The sequence below is a fragment of the Arachis duranensis genome, chromosome 2, assembly GCF_000817695.3.
Source record: "Arachis duranensis cultivar V14167 chromosome 2, aradu.V14167.gnm2.J7QH, whole genome shotgun sequence".
NCBI lineage: Eukaryota > Viridiplantae > Streptophyta > Magnoliopsida > Fabales > Fabaceae > Arachis > Arachis duranensis.
The window spans coordinates 23823273-23832688 of NC_029773.3; positions in this window are offsets into that span (position 1 = coordinate 23823273).

Genomic DNA, 9416 nt, shown 5'->3' on the forward strand with positions numbered 1-9416 from the left:
AGAAAAACGACGAACGGATAAAAAGGATTTGTGTTTTGCGGAACCTAGTAGGCGGAAGGGGTGGAACGGGGAAGAAGGTGGCTTTGGCCGGCGGCGTCGGGGTGGTAGAAGAAGAGAGAAGGAGGGAGGGTTAGGGGTGAAGGGGGAGCTGCGCGACTGATAGGGTTCGCGTGGCTGGGGGGGTTATATTATCGAATCCACGCAGCCGCATGGGGCACGCAGTCGCGTGGTTGGGATGAAAATGGGGATGATGCGATCGCGTGGTTTGCACGATCGCATGAGAGGGGGAAAAGAGGAGTGACGCGATCGCGTGGGTCTCGTGATCGCGTCGCTGGAATTTGTGCTAAACACACGACTCCAGCGTCGTTTCAGCGCAACTCTCTGTCTCCTTTTGGGGTGATATGCAATCTATGTGACGCGATCGCGTCGCTCACGTGGTCGCGTGGTATTAGGGTTGGGTAAGTGACGCGATCGCATGGTGCATGCGATCACGTGGGCCAATTTGTGCGAAACGCACAAGAGCCGCACGATTCCAGCCCAACTTTCTGTTCGTTGGATCCTTACACCGATATATATATCACGCGGCCGCGTGGATCACGTGGTCGCATGGGTGGTGTTTTTCGCGATATGACGCGATCGCATGGGGCATGCGGTCGCGTCGTGCAACCCTTTTTTTTGTTTTTTTGTTTTTTTTTGTTTTTTTTATATGCATGAAAAATGCAGAATGCAATGATTAACATGAATGCTATGCATGATTCCAGGTTTAATAAATTAAAATGAAGAAGGAAAAATGAAAGCAATCAACAAGAAATAAATTGAAAAAGAAGCGACCATACCATGGTGGGTTGTCTCCCACCTAACACTTTTAGTTAAAGTCCTTAAGTTGGACATTGAAGGAGTATCCTGTTATGGTGGTTTATGCTTAAATTCGTCCAAAAATCTCCACCAGTGCTTGGAATGCCAATAGCTTCTGGGGTCCCAAACTAGGCATGTGAAGCTTCTGAGCAGCTTTAAATATATTGTTAGGCTCCCGGGACGACAAATATCAGAATAAACTCTAGGATTCCAAGCCTTGCTTTTAAATCCGCCTCCGTCTTGATCTACATGATTCCATCCAGGCGGTTTAAAAAGTAGATTCTCACCATGGTGACCAAATGTTCTCCATGATCCATTCAATTGAGCATGATACCAATCTGTGCACTTCGAGTTGAAGTGTAGAACCTTATTGAACCTTGTGCACCTGCTCTGAGTACGAGCCCTTATTGAACCTTGTGCACCAGCTCTGAGTACGAGCCATTTCCCTCTTACTCTTAAAGCCGCAGAGAGCTCTAAGCTGGCCATTTGTTTCGAGCAAACCATATTCAAGTGAATAAGTGAAGTTATAAGTTAAGGATTGTACCCACTTGAAGCTTGTATTAGGTGGTAATGGCCTTGGGATAGGTGTTTTTGGTGGTTCTGCAAGTTCCGTTTCCTTGTGCTCTTCTGTGAATTCTTCCACCTCTTTGCAATGATCTTCAATTGTATCTGTATCCTGGTCAAAGTTTTCTATGTCTTCCTCATCACTCAAGTCATAAATTGGAGGTTGAGAGAAATCCACCTCTGCATCATCTTCATATTCACTTGGGGAAGATTCTTCGATTTCAGAGAATTCACTTGTGGATGCAAGTTCATCACCAAGAGAGCTAGACTTGTGAATATCATCATCAAGGGAAATTGCTTCTTGGATTATTCCGTCTGATTCTTTGTAAACGACTTGCCTTGGAGATTGTACAGTATCTTCCTTAGCATCAACTGTAGCATCCTGGACGGAGTTTTCCTCAATTATGGATTCCCATGGAGGTTCAGCATCTCATAGGTCTTCAACCAACTCTTCTTCTTGAACAAAGACAGCCTCTTCTAATTGTTCTAGTACAAATTCATTCTCTGCCTTGTCCACTGGAGTCTCTAGTATTTCTTTTGTGCTACGCTCTTCATCGGGTTGTCCACATGGAGCTGTGGTTGATCCTTGTATATTTGAGCGCTTAGTGGCCCATTGGATTAGTGCTTGCTCCAGTTGTTGAATGGTTGTTTGAAATTTAATTACTGTTTCTTTTAGGCGATCCTCTGCTTCGCGGTTTGCTAGACTTAGACATGATACATAGGGAAGTGGTGATGATTGGGAACGATTGGATTGGTATTGGGGTAAGGAAGGATCATATGATGGCGAATGGTGAAGAGAAGCTTGTGAGTGTGGTGGTTCGAGGTTATGTTGAAGGGATGGTTCATATGCACGGGGTGGGGCTTGTTGGTAGTTACAAGGTTGTCCACTATGTCTTTCAGCTGGGTATGCGCGGTAGAATGGTCTTTGTCCAGGTTATCTCGGAGGGTGTTGCTGCCAAAAGGGTTGATTAGATCCTCTTGGTTCCATCCATCCTTGATTGGTCTGACCTTGATGCACATTCCTGTTGTAACTTCTATTTCCTTTAACAATATTAGAACCAAACTCAAAGTGAGAGGGGTGAGAGTTCATAGTAGCAAATAAAGATAAAAAGGAAAAACGAAATTAAATAAACAAGCAAAAGAAAAAATATTTACAATAACCAATAATAAGGCACACGTTAGTAGTTCCCCGGCAACGGCGCCATTTTGACGAGAGGACTTTTGCGTGGTCTAGGAATTTGCGGATAAATCCTCGTTGCAAGTATAGTTTCTAAACCTTCAAAAGTCCTTTCGTACAAACGTGTTGGGTCACAAGTAACAAACCCCTTTAGAAATTGTTAACCGAGTATTCAAACCTCGGGTCGTCTTCTCAAGGAACTGCGAGGAAGTGTGTTCTTATTATTGGCTATAAAGGTTGTAATCGGGGTTTAGAATATGAGAAGCAAGTAATTTAAATGACGAGTGAATTAAATGGCAATTAAAAACAAATAAATAACTATAAAAGAACTTTTGGCAAGATAAGAGAAATTAGAAGTCCAACTTAGTTATCCCTCTCAACAATAATGAAAGTTGTATCTTAATTCCACTTGGTCAACCTTTACCAGGGCAAAGGAAAGTCAAGGGACTAATTAAATTGACCTTTGAATCCTAATTATTTCTTAAGAAAAGGTTGGGATTATTTAAGTTCAACTCAATTAGCAAGATAACGATTATCAACTATGCTGAGTTTAATAACTGTTGAGTTACTGAATTCTTAACCAGAACCAAAAGGGAAAAAGTAAATTTGCTGAAATAATAAAAATATCCTTAGATGGGAAGCAATGGTAACTTAAATCAAAGAGAACAATCATAAACTGAAAATACCTCAATTATCATTAATTCAAATATCAATCTATAACATGGAATAATTCATAAATCAAATTATAATAATCAATTCAAATGTTGGAATAAATAATTGTAGAACTAAAATAAAGGAACATTTAAACCTGGATCCAGAGTTACTCCCAAAACAAGAAGAAGTCCTAAATCCTCAGAGAGAGAGAGAGAATCTCTCTCTAGACTAAATCTAAATCATAGAAAACTAGAAATTGGCGAGCTCTCCTTGAATGGATGCATTCCCTCACTTTATAACCTCTGGTCTATGCTTTCTGGACTTGGATTTAGGCCAAAAAGGGATTTAGAACTCGCTGGGGCGTGTTCTGTAATTTTCTGGTGCGTGGCCTCTGTCACGCGTCCGCGTGGGTCACGAGGTCGCGTCATTTGAAGCTTTTCCTTGCCACGCGGTCGCGTCAGTCATGCGACCGCGTCATGTGCGTTCTGCTTAAGGCGTGCTGTCGCGTCAGTCATGCGGCTGCGTCGCTGAATCTTCGCTTCTGGCACGCGATCGCGTCGTCCATGCGATCGCGTGAATACCAGTTTCCTTAAAGCTCTGTTTTGCTTTCTCCTTCCATTTTTGTATGTTTCCTTTTCCATCCTCTAAGTCATTCTGCCTTAGAAAATCTGAAACTACTCAACACACTAATCACGACATCGAATGGAAATAAAGGTAATTAAAACAATTAATTTTTAAAGCTTAGGAAACATGTTTTTCACAATACAACATAATAAGGAAGGGAAAGTAAAACCATGCAATTAATGTGAATAAGTAGGTGAAGGATTATATAAATCACTCAAATTAAGCACAAAAGAACTCACGAAATATGGGTTTATCAGGCACTAAAACATAAGGATAGCTATGTTACCACTTATAAGGAGCTAATGGGTCTTAGGGAGGAGTTGGAGTCTGTCCGAGCTGATTATGCCGAGCTCCAGGGCCATCTTGTAGGCAGTGTAACTGCTGCTTATGAGAACCTGAGGGAGCAGGTTCAAGTTATTGCCCCAGGGGCTGATCTTGTGCTATTCAGTTTGGACAATATTGTGAAGGATGGTAAGATTGTCCCTGACGACCCCGATGATGATGATGATGTCGTCCCTCCTCCTGCTACCTCTGCTAAAGCCTCTGTTGCTCTGCCTTCCTCAACCTCAACAGTTGAGGCTATTCGGCTGGAATCTGATCCAGATGTCCAGATTTTGAACCGGGATGACGGGACAGTGGATGCGGTTCCCCTTCAGACTCGTCCTCCTTCTCCCCAAGATGCTGCTAATGGGAAGCCTTTGGATCCTCTATGATTTCTCTGTCATGTTTGTGTATAGCCCGTTTTGTGGGCTTTTGGAACTCTTTATTTTTGTAACTGGTGTTTTGGTGACCGTTTGATACCTCCTTTGGTTGCTCGTTTAGCAACTTTATGCTAAAAAACAAAGTAGTTTTCGAGCTCCCGGGGCTGATCTTTGATGGCCTCTGGAGCTTATTATCATAACTTAGTAGCTTTTATATCATGTCTGCTTGCACTCATCTTGGTACCTTAGTAGGCTGGGATTTTGTTTGTAATCCTCCTTTTTGGACCTCGTTTAGACCTCTTTTGGGGACTTCGTTTGTAATTTCTGTGTCCTGGGTCTGACTTCATCATGTCGGATCCTGTCGAGCTTGCGTGGTAATCCTCTTTCTTTAGACCTTGTTCAGGTCTCTTTTAGGGATTACCTTTTGTAGCTTTATCTCTTCGGGCCGACTTTGTCACGTCGGGCCCTGTCGAGTTACTTGGTAACCCTCTTTTTTGGACCTTGTTTTAGGTCACTTTCAGGGATTATCTTTTGTAGCTTTATCTCTTCGGGCCGACTTTGTCACGTCGGGCCCTGTCGAGTTACTTGGTAACCCTCTTTTTTGGACCTTGTTTTAGGTTTCTTTCAGGGATTATCTTTTGTAACTTTTTGTAGGAGTCTGACTTCGTCCTGTCGGGCTCTTCGAAGTTATAGTAATCCTCTTTTATAGGGTTGGCCAGACCTTTTTCCAGGGCTTTACTTATAACTTGGGTTTTTGTGACTGGTCCCACTTTTTGTGCCGGCCAGCCTTTAAGTTATTTTATAGCAATCTATTTTATTAGGACCTCGTCAGGTCCTTTCTATGGATCACTTTCTATAACTTCTTGCATTATTCTATTTTCATCTTTGCCGATTTCGTAGAATTTGGGTTTTCAGCCCTTGTTTTTATCGTGATCGCGCAGTGAATTCGGTTTTCACTTTCTGTCGATCTGTAGCTTTACGATCGGGCGATGAATGTTTTTAGAATAATACAACTTGAGCGTTTGTAGAGAATCTGAACAAATTTTATTAAAAGAAAATGCAAATATACATGAGGAGTTAATTTCCTAAGTCGGGTGATTTGTAGGTCTTGGCAGGGCACCTCATTAAAAAAACCTTTTCAGGAAAAAGAGTGTGCCTTGTCCAAAATCTTTTGTCATCCTTAGCTATAGTACCTTCTTAGGTTGTAGGCGTGCCATGATCTAGGAAGTTCTCTCCCGTCGAGTTCGGAAAGCTTGTAGTAGCCCTTTCCCAATACTTTTATGACTCGGAAGGGTCCCTTCCAGTTTGCTGCCAGCTTTCCTTCTCCAGGTCGAGTTGTTCCTATATCGTTTCGGATTAGGATGAGGTCGTCTTCAGTGAAGGCCCGCTGTATTACTTTTCGGTTGTATCTGGAGGCCATTCGTCGTTTCAACGCCTCTTCCCTTATCCGAGCTCTTTCTCGGATTTCCGGAAGTAAGTCGAGCTCTTCCCTTTGGAGTTGGAAATTGGCTTTTTCGCTAAAATGGATTACTCTGGGTGATCCTTCTTCGACCTCCACTGGGATCATTGCCTCCATTCCGTAAGCTAATCCGGAAGGTGACTCCTTTGTCGTGGAATGTGGAGTCGTTCGATATGCCCATAGGACTTGTGGGATTTCTTCGGCCCAAGCTTCCTTTGCATCCTGTAACCTCCATTTTAACCCTGCTAATATAACTTTGTTAGCAGCTTCACCTTGTCCATTGGCTTGGGGGTACTCAACAGAAGTGAATTGTTGTTTTATATTCAGGTCGGCCGCTATTTTTCTAAAGCATGCGTCTATGAACTGGGTACCATTGTCTGTAATGATGGAGTGTGGAACTTCGAACCTTGTGACGATGTTTCTATATAGGAATTTCCGACTTCTTTGAGCTGTGGCCTTAGCTAGGGGTTCTGCCTCGATCCATTTTGTGAAGTAGTCTATTCCTACTATGAGGAATTTGACTTGCCCTGATCCTTGAGGAAAAGGTCCGAGGAGATCGAGGGCCCATTTTGCAAATGGCCAAGGTGAGGTTACGCTGATGAGTTCCTCTAGCGGAGCGGTCTGGAAGTTGGCATGCTTTTGACATGGCGAACATGTCCTTACGAATTCTGTGGCTTCTTTTTGTAGCGTCAGCCAATAGAATCCTGCCCGAAGTACTTTTTTGGCGAGTGCTTGCGCTCCGAGGTGATTGCCACAAATGCCACTGTGTACTTCTTCTAGGATATCTTTAGCGTTGGAAGTCGGCACACATTTCAGCAATGGTGTTGAAATCCCTCTTTTGTATAAAGTATTATTTATGATGGTGTAGTATTGTGCTTCCCGTTTTAACCTCTTTGCCTCTTTCTCATCTGTAGGGAGGGCTTCTGTTGTGAGGTAATTAATTATGGGGGTCATCCATCCCTGATCGCGACTTGTTATGGCTAGGACTTTTTCTTCTTCAGAGATTAATGGATTTTGTAGAGTTTCTTGGATAAGGCTTCTATTGTTGCCCCCTGGTTTGGTGCTGGCTAGTTTTGAGAATGCATCGGCCCGGGCATTTTGTTCTCGGTGTATGTGCCAAATCTCACACTTTTTGAGTTGTCCGAGCTGTTCCCTGGTTTTGTCAAGGTACTTTTTCATAGTGGGATCTTTAGCTTAGTAGCTTCCTGTTATTTGTGAAGTGACTACCTGTGAGTCACTGAAGATGATAAGTTTTTGAGCTCCAACCTCCTTAGCCAGCTTCAAACCAGCTAGTAGTGCTTCATATTCTGCTTGGTTGATTGAGGCAGGGAACCCAAATTTGAGGGAGAGTTCGATTTGGGTCCCCTGGTCGCTTTCGATTATTACGCCTGCGCCACTTCCTGTTTTATTTGAGGAGCCATCCACATATAGATTCCATTCTACGGAGATCTCCGGTGTGTCCGTAAATTCCACAATGAAGTCGGCCAGATATTGAGATTTGATGGCCGTCCGAGCTTCGTATTGAAGATCGAATTCGGACAACTCGACTGCCCATTGCAAGATTCAGCCTGCCAAGTCTATTTTCTGAAGGATTCCTTTTATGGGCTGGTTGGTCCGAACTTTAATGGTATGAGACTGGAAATATGGGCGAAGTCGTCGAGACGTTATTATAAGAGCGTAAGCTAATTTTTCTATTTCTGGTAATTTAGCTCGGATCCTTGTAATGCTTTGCTGATAAAGTATATGGGCTGTTGCCCATAGTTGTCTTCTCGGACTAGTGCTGAGGCTATTGTCCGGTTTCCCACTACGAGGTACAATATGAGTGGTTCTCCTTCCTGTGGCCGACTTAGTATAGGTGGCCGTCCCAGGAATTTTTTGAAGTCCTGGAAGGCCTGCTCGCATTCTGCTGTCCATTCAAATTCCTTTCCCTTCCTTAGAGTAGTGTAGAAGGGGAGAGATCTTATTGCTGACCCGGCCAGGAATCTGGATAAGGCTGCCAACCTCCCATTGTGTTGTTGTACCTCTTTGACACAAGTCAGACTTTTCATGTCGAGTACGGCTTTGCACTTGTCCGGGTTAGCCTCGATTCCTCTCTGCGTGATCATAAAACCTAAGAATTTGCCAGCTTCTACTGTGAAGGTACATTTTGTGGGATTGAGTCGCATGCCATGTCATCTTATAGTGTCGAATACTTATGCTAGGTCGGATAATAACATCTCTTCGTTTTGCGTTTTTACTAACATGTCGTCTACATAGACCTCCATGATTTTTCCAATGTTATCCGAAAAGACTTTGTTCATTAATCTTTGGTAAGTGGCTCCCGCATTCTTAAGACCGAATGGCATGACGATGTAGCAGTAATTCGCCTTTGGAGTTAAGAATGAGGTTTTTTCTTGGTCGGGTGGGTGCATTGGAATTTGGTTGTATCCCGATTATGCATCCATGAAGGAGAGGTATTTGTATCCGGAGGAGGCATCTGCCAGAGCGTCTATGTTCTGGAGCAGATAAGGATCTTTCGGGCAGGCTTTGTTGAGATCGGTGTAGTCAGTACACATTCTCCACTTCCCGTTTGACTTTTTTACCAATACGACATTAGCAAGCCATAATGGGTATTTGACTTCTCTTATGAAACCTGCCTCTAGTAGAGCTCGCACCTGTTCTTCCACGGCTTGAGACCGTTTTGGTCCTAGTTTTCTACGCCTTTGTTGTACTGGCCGAGATCCTAGATAGACTGCTAGCTTACGACACATTAGTTTAGGATCTATGCCTGGCATGTCTGCGGCTTTCCATGCAAAGAGGTCGGAGTTGTCTTGTTGAATTTGTATGAGTGATTCTTTTATTTCTCGTTTTAGGAGTGTGCCGATATTGGTTGTTTGGTCCGGGGTATCCCCGATCTGGATTTTCTCTATCTCTCCTTCAGGTTGTGGGCGGAGCTCTTCCCGCCTCTGAACTCCACCGAGCTCAATTGTGTGGAATTCTTCTCCTCTGCCTCTAAGGTTTAGACTTTCATTGTAACAGCAACGTGCCGTCTTCTGATCTACTTTTATCATGGCTATTCCTCCTGTATTTGGGAACTTCATGCATAGATGCGGAGTCGAGAGTATTGCACCGAGCTGATTTAACGTTGTCCGGCCTATTAGGGCGTTATAAGCAGAACTTACGTCGACTACGATGTAGTCAATTTTGAGTGTTCTTGACTGACTTCATTTTCCAAAAGTTGTATGAAGCGAGATGTATCCCATTGGTTGGACTGGGGTATCTCCTAGCCCGAACAGGCTGTCTGGGTATGCTCTGAGTTCTTTCTCTTCCAAGCCAAGTTTGTCGAAAGCAGTTTTGAATAAGATATTGGCAGAGCTCCCCTGGTCTATTAACGTGCGGTGAA